Here is a 14,125-nt window from a genome sequence, read left to right on the forward strand (position 1 = left end):
CTGAGAATTGCTGACACCCTTGAACATTTCGGACTTTCATCAGATAAACTAAAAATGTTTCATTTAATCTGTTCACCTGCAGTTTGTATGAACTCCTTTACGTAGGAACCTAAAGTCTGGATGTCTTACGTCATCACCTTCTGTTGAGTACCAAAACATTGAAGACCATAAATCATTCATGATGGAATAGAAGCAATATGGTGACTTAGAAAAAAAGACAATTCATTTTCTTTTAATTTATATTAAGCAACACAATTGTCCTATCTGCATATTCACCCTTGTCATTTGTTTTGACAAAGTAATAATGTTGTAGAGCTAAAAACAAAAGGTTGTGGGACCAGTCAACAGTGGTACCAGTGGCTTTTGCAAACATCATTGACTTCCAAAAACATGATGCATTGGTTGGTCATCATCAACAGAATTACAATTTTTTAAAACTAACTATTCCTTATATAAACACAGGTACTTAATAGAGATTACATGTAAAATATAAGTAGGATGCTTGCATTATATGCCAGTCAACTGCAGAGAGCTTGTATATCATCAACATGCAATTGTCTGATGCAGTAAATCAGTCACATTATCACAGTTTCTAGCTTTTTGTTAAATTTAATGGTCTTATTCTAGTGAACTATTGTTAATTTTAACCTCTGCTGTTAAAACAGTAAAATGAGATCTCAGTGTTGTGCAGCTTTTTAATACAATGTAAAAAAACAGAACTTGCTGCAAGTACTCAGCAGGTCAGACAGCATTTGATAAGTTCTGATGAAATGTCATTGATCTGAAACTTCAACTCTATTTCCCTCCACAGATGCTGTCATACCTGCTGAGTATTTACAGCATCCACAATATTTTGCTTTGGGTGGCTTTTATAAGTTACAAATATCTTAGTTCTGCATTCAATGTTTATTGAACATGATATATCAATTAAGCCACTTGGACGTCACAATGGTCTCTATGTAGTTATGCTTATGTGTGGCAATGAATATGTTTGCACTTGTACTTTCATTATTTAGATATCATAATGTTTCTAAGGAAAGTTCTTTTCTACTCCATATTCTTCCTATAGCATTGTAGTATCTGGCATATTGTTCTTTTCTGAGCTCAGTATTAGTTATCTTGAGGATAGTTCTTGAAGCTTGAAATGTGCTCTCAGTGGCTCTCCTCGACAACTCCCGTCCCTCCAAAAAATGTGATCTTGGCAGATACATGATAGATTAAACTATTAAGATTGAATGCACAGTCTAATGTACATTCCCATCACAAAACAATGGGCCTATGACCATTGCAGGAAAATTAATCTGTCCCAGACAGAGTGTCACTTATATGCTAACTGGTGTTCCCATTTTCAGTGAGAAGAACATCTGTCTAAATTTGTACATAATCACCTAGAAAAATAAGAGTTCCTGGCCAAGGCACTTAAACAAATTATTTCATCTTCACAAATAGTTTACCTTTTGGAGATTTTGTAGGTAATGTGACAAAGTAATTTGTGATCCACATGTTTGGTACCTGAGCAGATAATAGAAAACATTATGTTGTGCTTCTTGCTTTCTATTTGTGTTAGGGTATCAGGTCAGAAACCCAAAGTATATTATGAAGTCAGACTAGACCCCAAAGGTTTGCTATTTTGGCATTAATGTGAGGATGTGATGTTTTACTCCAGGTACAATTCTACTGTCACACTAGGGAGCTTTTACCAAAACAAATTTTATTTAACAACAGTTTAACAATGAATTAGCTTAACATTTAACAATTGAACAATTCTTAAACATGACACGATACAATTCTGAACTGCTAACATATCACTATGGGTTTCAATTCAAGCATATATTCCTCTTATACTCTTAAACCTCTCTTTAAAATCAGTTATCAAAACACAAGCATTCTTGCTTATCTCAGGTTAACAGTCCCAGAGCTTTCAGAACACCTCTGGAGAGAGAGAGAGAGAGCGATGTCTGTTTTCTTCTGCTTGTACTTTTTAAATTAAACTGGAACGGTATTCCTACCCTGCAAGCTTAGCTCCTACCATTAAGCACATGACTCTGTCCCTGTCAACAAAACTCTACACTAAAAACTCCAGGGGAGACCCCAGTAAACACAAATGCATTAGCCCTGCTTTAAACAAACACTCCAGGTCTAAAATGAGTATTTATCTTGTGCTCCCAGCTACTAATTTAAAAGTTTTGCTCGACAAATCGGCACCCTGCAAAGCAGATCTAAATTTTAAACATACCCCTTGTAAGAAACATGATCTACATATTTCTTAAAAGCATAGTACCATCACATTTTCTATCCAACTCTTACAGTAAAACCACATTACAATTCAAACAACAACAAAACTTGTAATTATTAGCACCTTCAACTATGAGTGGCATCTTGATCCCTGACTCCCTGTGCAGGCGATTGCCAGCGGGGGTGCAAAATTTGGAGAGAGCCAGAAATCATGAATCTCACTGGCGAGATCACAATTTCTGATTTTCCCTGCCTTCGCCGGTGATATAATCAGGTTCGGACCCATAATGGGCAAGTACCTGATATTAATACATTTTAATAAATTGAAATCTAATTATCTAGCTCCCTCGTCACATGCTACCCCGCCCCCCCAATCACTACATATTCATACGTCAAATCTGCAAGGTTTACAACACGTTCGGCATGTTCAGACATAAACCCATTGAGGGGATCCATCCCAGGGTGAAGAGGTAAGTATAGCCCCCGGGGGAGAGGGACATGGGCTGGCAATGCCCCGGCGCATGTTTGCACTGCCAGGTCTTTGAGGAAGCACCTTCGGGGGGAGGGGGCGTTTCCTTTATGTGTGATGCAGGGGGGAGGGTGAGAACGGTCTCTGAGGGGTTGAAATTCTGGCAAATATTGTCAGGTAGGGGAGGTGGTTGGCGGAAATGCTGGTGATGATTATCGGGGGGGGGGGGGGGGGGGGGGGGGTTGGGGGGAGGGTGGTGGGGTTGGGAGAAATGCCGGTGATTGTTAGGGAGTGGGGTAGTTTATTTTTATTTCTGATCAGGGCATCCCTTAAAGATGGCGCCCCAATCTCTATGGAGTCCTTTGTCAGCTCTAGGAGTCCCCGCCTTTCCAGAGTGATAGCGTAAACCATGCCCATTCATTTTTCTTCTTTAAAGAGGCTGAAAATCTGGCGAGAAAACTGGTCTGTGCAACAGGAGAGCTAATCGCCAGTTTTCTGACTGAGCCTGACACTGACAAATTCTGGTAAGATCACCCCCATAGTAAAATATCACAAAATGCTTTAAAAGAGTGTTCTCAAATAAAATTTGACATCAAGCTACATAGGATATGTGATGAATGAGGTAGGTTTTAAGGAGTGTCTTTAACAAGGAGAGACAGATAAAGAAATAGCAATATAGGGAGATAATTCTATAAACAACCCATAAATTCTAGGGATTGTTTTGTTCAAAATGCAAAAGAAAGTGAGTTAGGCCGGGATTCTCCCAAAACAATTCTAATTCCCAATTCGCGTAATTTTCAGGTTGAATCTCCAACACTCTGAGCACTACGGACTGCTCTAATGGGATCCCTCTGAAAGTCCTCTGAAAACCACCCGAGAGGCCGGCAGCATAGCGCTGAGTAGGCCACTGCATGTGCTGATCTGTCAGCGCCTAGATCGGCACATGCATACTGGCCCTGCATTGCCAGCCTCTCGATTGCTGGCCAGCTCGATCACTGGCTTCCTGGACCTCTCCAGGGCAACCCAATGTTGCGCAACACCCCCCCCCCCCTCCGCCCCATCATCCTACCCCAACCTCGCCAACCCTCTACCCAGCCAGTCACGATTCCCCTCCCCCCCCCACCACCCCGGGCAGCCTCAGTCTCTCTTCCCTCCATCTGCATTCCTCTGGCAGAGTGGCAGTGGGCCTCGCTACATCAGCACTGCCTGATGCCTGTGGGCAGTGCCAAGGTGACCCCTAGGCATTGCCAGTTTGCCCCTTGGGCAGTGCCAGGGTGCCAAGCTGACACTGCCTTGGGGGGGGCATCAATGGCCTCTGCCTTCAGCAGGGTCAGCCACTGTTAATGGGAAGCAGTTGTAAACCCCGCTGGAATGAACCACTCCTGCAGGGGGGAGACACGAATGGGCCCGGAGACTTCAGTCCCAGGCCCGCGAATGAAATGTTAATTTCAATATTGAAATCGATTTTTGGCGCGGAACTGATTACTCTCAAAAACCTGAAGCCGGAGACACAAGGAGGCCATGGCGCCCAGTGGGAAGCCCACGAAATGGCCTCCGCTGATGTCTCCAGCCCATTGCACTGCTAGAGCAGTGCAGCAGGCTGAGAGAATCGCCCCGGAGTCTATGTACTTGTGACACGTAACTAGTTGTCAAGAAGCGCCTCAGAGCCTTTCATTTCCAAGGCCCCTTCCAAATAACAACAACTTGTATTTATATTGTGCTCTAAATGCGGTTTAAAAAGTCCCAAGGCATTTCACAGAAATATTATCAGACAAAAATAATTGGCAGTGAGCCAAGGAAGCAAAATTAGGACAGGTGACCAGAGGTGGTCAAAGACATATGTTTTAAGGAGCCTCTTAAAGGAGGAAAAAGAGGCTGAGAGGTTTAGAGATGTAATTCCAGAGCTTAAGGCCTAACTAGCTGAAGGCATGGCCATCGGTAGTAGAAAATGGAAATCCAGAATACACAAGACCACCAGCAACTTGTTGCATAACATTGATGAGGAAGGAAATTGAATTTCAATTGGTTGATTGGAAGCGGCAGCATATTTATTGAGTCACAGTCACCAAGCTGTTAACAGCTGGGAAAATCACTTTAGTGCAAAAACCTCTGCTTAAAAAACGTTTCAAGAAGTCATGTCATGAGTGTAATGTTTAAATACTGTAGGTAAAACTATCTAATACTGCTGCAAGATTGTTTCTGTCTTGTCAATGACTTATTTTGAAGTTTATGATCTACACAGATCATTTAAGCAGCTCTAGTTTGGAACAGATGCTTTAAACCATTACTGTAAATTATGTATAAAGTTGTCAAATGTTTGTCCTACAAGGTTTAATGTTGACTCAAGGAAATACAATTTTTTACCTTGAAACTGCTGTATTAGTCATTATTACATAATATATTTAGATTTGTTTGGAAACGACCAGTCCCTTTCAATTATATATTATTTCACCAGTGTTATCTCTAGAATTTCAGTAAAGTTTAATGGTGGGCACTTGAATTGTTTTATTTGGGTCCATTTGAACTGTGAAAAACAACCTCAATGCTTGATTTTATATGGATGTTGTAAATAGGATTACTTTCTGGTAGCTACAGGTCTGTCATTGATCACAGTAATGGATGCAATTTGACCATTAAGGTACAAAAATATATTGCATAACATTGAAGTCTATCAGGCTGCAATTCCCTCAATCTGACATACAGTGAAATATATGGGGTTTCAATGCTAATTTTGGCAAAGGCAACTTAACTAAAGTTTGAGAATTGCGTCACATCCCTAAATATAAAAATCAGCTTAAAGCAAGCCAAAATCATTCTAACTGATCAGGAGTGTGGAACAGGCACCATTTTTTTTTAAGCTGTTCTTTGTGTTATGAAAATCAAAGTTTGAAGCCATCAACCTAGATCATATTAGGCATGTTTAAAAAATGGTATTGCTGCAAACCTTTTTAATGTAAAAGATTTTGATGCCAAGTTGAAACATTAAAAGATATTGAACGTACAGTGCAGATCTGATTGAAGGAAAAAATGCTGCAAATTATAGCAGAAATAGTGAAATTGGGTTCTGCTGAGACTCATATTTTGGTCCTTAATTGACACCCATTGAAAACTGACAGGGGAGAGTCAATGATCAGCAAAGTTGATCTCTCAGCCTTTTGGCCAAGATCAAGCATCAAATCAAACCTATGATGGGGTGCAATGTCTTTTCTTGTCAGCTTGGATCTTGTACGTCTCTTTTGGAAATTGGATTCAATTTTAATTTGGATTTTGGAACAAGCAAGGAGATGGATTTAGGTCTGCCCAGTCCACTTTTGGCTTTGTAACTTTAGGAATAGAGTAAAAAATTGAAAAGTAATGAATGCAGGAAGCCCACAGTCTCTGATTTTTTTGCAAGCTGACCAGGCTACCATCATGAGCTAATAAGGCATGGGCCAATGTAACTGGGGAGCAGTACAAATCATTGAGGAAACTCACCTTCCAGTGTTGGCGCACAAAACCAGCATAATGCAGATACCTTTGAATTTTTTGGGTAGATGGACAGAGGATACCGCCCCAGCCACATTGTTTCAAGAAAATTCTGGGCTTGATATTATCAGGTACCAATTTGGTGCCAGTATGAAAAAAGAGCATTGTGCCAACATAATTTGTTGCTGTTTTTGAGAATCTCCCATTGTATTATAGAATCATGGAATCATAGATTCCCTACAGTGCAGAAGGAGGCCAATCAGCCCATCAAGCCTGTACTGACACCAATCCCACCCAGGCCCTATTCTATATTCCCATGTATTTACCCTGTTCATTTCTCTGACACGAAGGGGCAATTTAGCATGGCTAATCAACCTAACCTGCACAATCTATATAAACGATCTGCAAGCAGGGACGGAGTGTAACATAGCAAAATTTGTGGATGTTACTAAAATAAGTGAGAAAGCAGGCATTGAAGAGGATGTAAAGATTTTACAGATGGATATAGATAGGCTAGGAGAATGGGCTAAAATTTAGCAGATGGAGTTTAATGTGGATAAGTGTGATGTTATCTATTTTAGCAGAAAAAATAGGCAAATTATTATCTAAATGGAAAGCAGATTAAAAATGCATCCGGGCAGAGGGATCTGGGTGTCTATGTTCATGAATTACAGAAAGTCGATATGCAGGTGCAGCATGTAATAAAAAAAGCAAATAGGATGTTGGCATTAATTGCAAAGGGATTGGAGTATAAAAGTAGAGAAGTGTTGTTGCAATTGTATAGGGTGTTGGTGAGATCACATCTGGACTATTGTCTCTAGTTTTGGTCTTCTTATTTGAGGAAGGATCGGGTGGCATTGGAGACAGTTCAGAGTAGGTTCACCAGATTGATCCCGGGGATGAAAGGGTTGACATATGAGGAGAGATTAAACAGTTTGGACTTATACTTGCTGGAGTTCAGAAGGATGAGAGGGGATCTGATTGATGTATATAATGTTTTAAAAGAGATTGATAAAGTAAATGTAGACCAAATGTTTCCTCTTATGGGGCAATCTAGAACAAGAGGTCACAGGTATAGGTTGAGAGGCAGTAGATTTAAAAATGAGGTGAGGAGGAATTATTTCTCGCAGAGGTGGTGAATTTGTGGAATTCGCTGCCCCAGAGCACAGTGGAGTCTGAATCGTTGAACAGTTTCAAGAAGGAGATAGATATAATTCTAATAAAAAAGGGATAAGGTGAATGATGGGGAGGTGGATTTGAGACCAGGGAGAGATAAGCCATGATCTGATTGAATGGCAGAGCAGATTCGATGGGCTGAATTTGACAACTTCTGTTTCTAATCCCTATGTTTGGACTGTGAAAGGAAATTGGAGCACCCGGAGGAAATCCACGCAGTCACAGGGAGAATGTGCAAACTCCACACAGACATTGACCCAAAGCCAGAATTGAACCCGGACCCCTGGTGCAATGAGGCAGCAGTGCTAACCACTGAGCCACCGTGCCACCCGTGTTACATACATCAGAAAATCTTCAAATATTACAAGATCTAAATTTACATCTTGGTAAGTCTGAGTGATACAATGAAACATTTGAACTTTTGTAATGAGAATAATGTATGAGGGTTTGATGATGCTATGGGTCCGATTTTTTTCACCTGTTGTGCCTGTTTTCGGGCACGGAAACTTGGTAAAGTGGGGCGTGAGGTGAGTAGCGCGATCCGCGCCCGCCTCTGTGCCCATTCCCACTTTACCAATGGTTGAAAATGGCCGCCATCTGGACTGTGCCCGAAACAGGCGCGATGTCAATTTCAATGTATTTGCATGCATTTAAATTGACTTACCGGCACATCCTCCTTTACCACCACGTTTGCCCGTCCAGATTCGGCGCGAAACAGACATGGTCCGCAAAGGTCCAATTTGGGCGCTTCAGCTTCTGAGGAGGTAAGTTTTGAATTTCCGGCGGCTCTCTGACTCAGATCAGTGGTGGGGGGGGGTGAGGATAAGGAGGTGAGTCAGATGGCTCTCTGGTGGAGGGGAGGGAGATGGGTCAGATGGCTCTCTGGTGGGGGAGAGGGAGGTGGGTCAGAAGGTTCACTGGTGCGAGCGTGGGGGGCAGGGGGAGTCCGCTGTCACTCTGCATAGGATCAGTAGGGGGAAGGGAGGTCTGCTGCCACTCTGCATGTGATTGGTGGGGGGAAGGGGGATCCACTGCCACTCTACATGTGATCGGTGGGGGGGAAAGGGAGCAGGGGGCTGCGATCAGTCTGGGTAGTGGGAGGGCGGGGGGATAAGGGGGTCAGTAATGTTGTGGGGAGTGGGGCAATGTCTGTGGGGGCCAGGGGATGCATTATCTGACCTGGGAACAATGTGGCAGGGGAGCATTTTTCTATTTTTTTTCCTGCGTGTGCGCAGTTGGAGGCGCCGATCGGAGCTGCAGTGTTTCAGGCGCGATAAGCCCTGCCCACAGGCTTCTGCAGCACAATTTAGAATCGTTGCTATTTTTTCAGGCAGAGTGCGAATGGGGGCGCCTGAGAACGGGTCCAAAAGTCGGATCTGAAACACTCCCAGTTTCAAGTCCGCCCAGCAATTAGAATTAAAATGGTAAAATAGGGTCCTATGTCTCCACTGCATGTAGAATGTTTTTGCTAACCATTGTGATTCTCCTCTCAAGGACATTACTGTTCCAGAATGAATTTTTTGGGGGGAGGGGGATGGGGGCTACAGGTAAGAAGAGACTTTCCTCCCATCCGGGAAGGAATTAAACCAGGGCAAATGAGTGAGTAGAAAGTCTGCATCTCAGCCGTATTTTATCACATTTTTCTCATATTATTTATGAAATGAAACATGTGCATTGTAAAAAAATCCGGATTTAATGATTTATCAAATCTGTGATTTATTGCCTAGGCATGTACCTCTCTCTCTCTCTATATATATATATATATTTATATATATAGGTGGTATGTTAACTAATTGATCCTAAAGGATACAGTCATATAAAACTGGAAAATAAATTTTCCAATTTTTCCATGTAGATGAATTAAAATTAGACACATCTGATACTATTGCTGAGAGGATCTAACGCTGAGAACAAAAATGCTTGTTTGAGTGTGTGGAATATATATATATGCACATAAAATCTAGACATAAAACCATCCTGATCTTTTTATTGGGACATTAAACATATAAAATGTAACTAAACTGAGATGTTAAAAAAAATAAACTTCTAAATTTAAATATCTTGGTAGAATTGATGGAACGATACTGTTCCTATATTCCGCCGCTAGAGGTTATTAGTGAGGCCATGTAATTGTTGTACCATCCTGCCTCCAGATTCCACAAGCAGGAGACTGGTTTTACCTCAAAAAAGGTTTTAAGTATTCCCCGACTATCTTTGTGAAACTGGCTCGTAATTTCCTTGGTTAGCTCTGTCTCCATTTCTGTACCATTGTGATATCTTACAAGTTCCTCTCTCGCCGGCTTCCTTTCAAACCTACAGGTTTAGTAAGTTTCCATGATTCAATCCTGACACATAAGGATGGCCTCTTGTTGTTTTTACTGTACTGTTTTCACTTGGGGCGCGATAGTCACCACAGGAGGCAATACTAAAGGCAGAGTGGAGAGTGATGGGCTCCAATTTCTACTCTATCCATTCAACAATATGGGGCAGTTTCTATTTGCTTTAAGTACTATTGCACAATGAGTGAACCTGAGAAATGCCAAATATACTAAAATTCTAGATCACTTCCTGCTTCGTCCTTAGAGAATTAGTGTACCAGAACTAGAATTTAAACTCAAACTATATCAAAGTGTGAAAAGAGAAAGTAAAAAAGACAAAAGGAATATTGTCATATTAATTAACTTTTGTTACATTCCAACACCATCAACATGCAGTGAAAAACGATTTGCCTTAAGGATTCTTATCATATTCATTGTGATCATAGAAAACGACTGGATAAAGGGTGAATCTCTGCTTCAGTATGCAAGCTCGGTGCATGAAGCGGGGGAAAAAAGCGTAGAATCTGAGCCTCTGAAATGCTCTGTGTGGTCCGGTATTTTGACTGGGCAGCTCTGAGGAAGCAGGAGACTCCTGATGCTGAAGCGCACAATTTTCAAAGGAGAGCAAAAGATTATTTAGTTTGCTGTCCCACGCAACGCCATTAACGCAGCGGAACACAGTCAGAGAAGGAATTACTTTCTCCAAATGTAGTTTTCCTTTGGTTAATGAGTTTGTTTTACCTTTTTGGAATGTCTTTACTACATTTTTTGCCTTTTATTTGAAAAAAATAAACTTGTATTTTTGCTTCATATCAGTCAGTTGAGTTTACTTTGATTTGCAGCAACCCCAGTTGAGAGAATGAGTATTCCTTTTATTTCAAGCAGGTGACTTGAGGTAAGGAAGAACTCCGGAAGGACGATCAGGAGGCGGTCTGCCCGAAGCTGAGGTGGGTTGCACCTAACCTATCAGAGCTACTTGAGCAAGACAGAACATACATGCCACTTAACAAGGACGGTATTTTCCCTGGTTGGGATTCTACCTTCAAGGTTCCATCTTTATGTACAAATGAATAAATAACTTTGAGATACTGAAATTTTAAGAGGATCGTTCACAGTAATGCACTAACCGGGTACTGCTAAACTACTGCAAAATGCAACTACCTTATTTTATAAAGACTAAAAGGATTACAGCATTGGAAAGTGTTCATGTGGCAAAGTTTTTAATTCCAATTTTTAATTTTGGAGGTGTATCCTACTGAGGTTTGTGGATACGCACAATCCAATTAAAGGTTGTATGAAGATTTGCCATGATAAGGTGTATATGTGGTAGCATTCGAGGCAAGTAATCTTGGTATTTTTCAGTAAGTATACCGCTTTGCAATTGTTATAAAGTCCATATGCAGTGTACTCAAGATTGTGTTCTGATGAAAGGTCACAACCGGAAACATGTGTACCTTTTTGGTGCTGCCAGACCAGCTAAGTATCTCCGGCATTTTGTGTTTTTACTTTGTATCATACTTTGGTATCACCTCCTACCAATATTAGTGCATTGCTGGCCTTTAAGAATGAGGGTCAGATGCTCTTACTTGCCTCAATTTTCTACATTCAAATTCATTTTGTTTCATTTACTATCATGTTTCTCAGCCTTGGTCAATGAACGAGATAACAGAGCATCCTAACCAGGCCCTATCCCCATGCATTTACACCACTAATCCCTCTAACCCACACATCCTGGGACATGGCCAATTAACCTACACATCTTTGGCGTGTGAGAGGAAACGGGAGCACCCGGAGGAAACCCACGCAGACACAGGGAGAACGTGCAAACTCCACAGTTACCCAAGGCTGGAATTGAACTCCGGTCCCTAGCACTGTGAGGCAGCAGTGTTAACCACTGTGCCACCGTGCCTTCCACACTGATAAATATTTAAAGACTAATAAAAGCTGAAACAAATACTTGTTCCCACATACAGGCACATTTCCTTTAAATGTGTACATCCCTTTCACTTGGATTGCGGGCCAGATTTCCAACTTCCTACACATTAGGCTTTCTCTCTACATTAGGCCAAAGCTGCATGGGCACTTGTGAATGTTGATTCAAATGAGCTGAAATGGAAAACTTGGGCAGTCAGTTGCCCAACTTTACCAGCAAATTGCGCAAAAGTCTTCGTCATGGCAGTAGGAGGAAAATCTCTTCAGTTTATTTTTTCATTAATTTCTTTGTTTCTGTATCATGAACCATGAATTACTTAACGATTAAAAAGTCATGTCAAAGCTCCCTGACTGTTAAGATTGAATTTAAGTTTGACAATGGTGCTAATGCAGTCTAATGGTGCTATGGAATAACTCTCTGTTTCATATCAAAGAAACTGGTGACATTGAAAATGGGATGATGGTAACAACATAACAAACCGTGGGAGTAACCTGAACAGCTCAGAATTATTTTCTGTCTTTTTTATTTTATTGCCTCCTCCTTATCTCACCATTGTGACACTTCACTTTTTATGTTAGACTTGGCGTCTGAGTTGGAAAGGGCACTTAAAAACTTCATTTCAAATATGATGCATTTTTAAAATTGCTCAGATTGCTGAGCTTTGGGAGTTATTGTAGACTCCCGAATGCAAGTAGAAATACAAAGAAACAAGAGAATAAGAACAACTAGAGTCGGAGAATAATTGCAAGAAAATTAGACCAATGCTGCTGGGAGCCCTGCCCTTGGCTTTCTCACCTACACCGATTGAGGTATTGATAGGTTAAGTAAATGGGCAAAACGTTGACAAATGGAGTATAATGTGGGAAAATGTGAAGTTGTTCATTTTGAAGAGGAGAACAAAAGAAGAGTATTATTTAAATGGAGAAAGACTGCAGAAAGCTGCAACACAAAGGGACTTGGGGATACTTGTGCACTAAACATAGAAAGCTAGCACACAAGTGCAGCAGGTAATCAGGAAGGCTAATGGAATGTTGGCCCTTATTTCAAGGGGGTTGGAGTATAGTGAGTAGGGAAGTCTTGCTGCAACTGTACAAGGTACTGGTGAGACCACATCTGGAGTTCTGAGAGTAGTTTTGGTCCCCTTATTTAAGGAAAGATATTATTTAATTGGAGGGAGTTCAGAGAAGGTTCACTAGGATGATCCCTGGTATGGAGGGATTATCATAAGGAAAGGTTAAACAGGTTGGGACTCTACGCATTGAAATTTAGAAGAATGAGAGGTGATCTCATTGAAACGTATGGGATTCTTAAGGGGCCTGACAGGGTAAATTCTGAGAGAATGGTTCCCCTCATGGGAGAGTCCAGGACCAGAGAGCATAGTTTCAGAATAAAGGGACGCCAATTCAGACTGAGATGAAGAGCAATTTCTTCTCTCAGAGGGTTGTGAGTCTTAGCAACTCCTTGTCACAGAGTTGTGGGAGCAGAGTCCTTGTGTATATTTAAGGCTGAGATAGATTTTAGATCAGTAAAGGGATCAAGGGTTAACGGGGAAAGGGCAGGAAAGTGGACGTGAGGAATGTTAGATCAGCCATATAGTTGTATAGTTACCCAGAAGTTGGACATTGATTTTTTTCAGTTTAACATTTTCTGGGTAACTATCCAGGTGAGTCTGAACCCTCCGAAGTCTGTAACTCCCTAACTCAGAGTTGAAGAGTTTTTCAGAGGATCTCAGGGAGTAGGGGACTTGTTCATCAGAAGTTGAAACTTTTCAGACAATTGCCAGAGTCTTTTACCTTCCAAGCACTCTTTCAGATATTTGGCCATACCAAACAGAACTGAACTGCTCCAAAAGCCCCACAGTAAGAAGTCAGCAACCTACGGCTGCCTCCTCAGGCCTTCAGGGCTTCTCTCAAGCTCACTTTCCTTAACGTCTGCCCCTTGAAACTCACATATAAACTTGGAGCCTATTGCTCTGCTCTTTTTTAACTTGACTTCTGGCAATTCTCTCTGATCCCTGTCTTTGTTGCTGTCTGGGACTTTGTTCTGGGATCTCCCCCTGTCCCCCTCCTTATGTCTTGCTTCCAGGAGCAGCTTCTCTGGAATGGCATTCTGATTCAGTTCACCTGACCTGCAGTTTCACTTCTTTACTTCCTTTTCTTCTGCGCAGGTGTGCAGGCCTGGTTCTTGACCTAAAGAACATAATAACGACTAACTGCGCATGTCCGGCCAGTTCTCAGCCAATGCATGCACAGAAAGCCTGAATAACATCAAAAAATGCAAACTGTGCGTGTACGGCTATTTTCTGGCCGGCATGTGCACAGAGGTCCAGGGACCGCTGGGAACTGGAGTTGCCAGTCTCCGACTGCTGACCTAAAAAGGAATGTAATTATTTGCTTTGCTTAACAAGAGATTTTGTGGGTCTCCATCCTGGTCATATGTCTTCAGAAATCCGATTGATATGTTGTCAAGGCTGTACAAAGGAGCTCCAACATGTGTTGATTTGTAAGGACTGCAGGATGTTTCAACTTT

Source organism: Mustelus asterias, chromosome 9 (genome assembly GCF_964213995.1).
Source record: "Mustelus asterias chromosome 9, sMusAst1.hap1.1, whole genome shotgun sequence".
In the NCBI taxonomy this organism is placed as follows: Eukaryota; Metazoa; Chordata; class Chondrichthyes; order Carcharhiniformes; family Triakidae; genus Mustelus; species Mustelus asterias.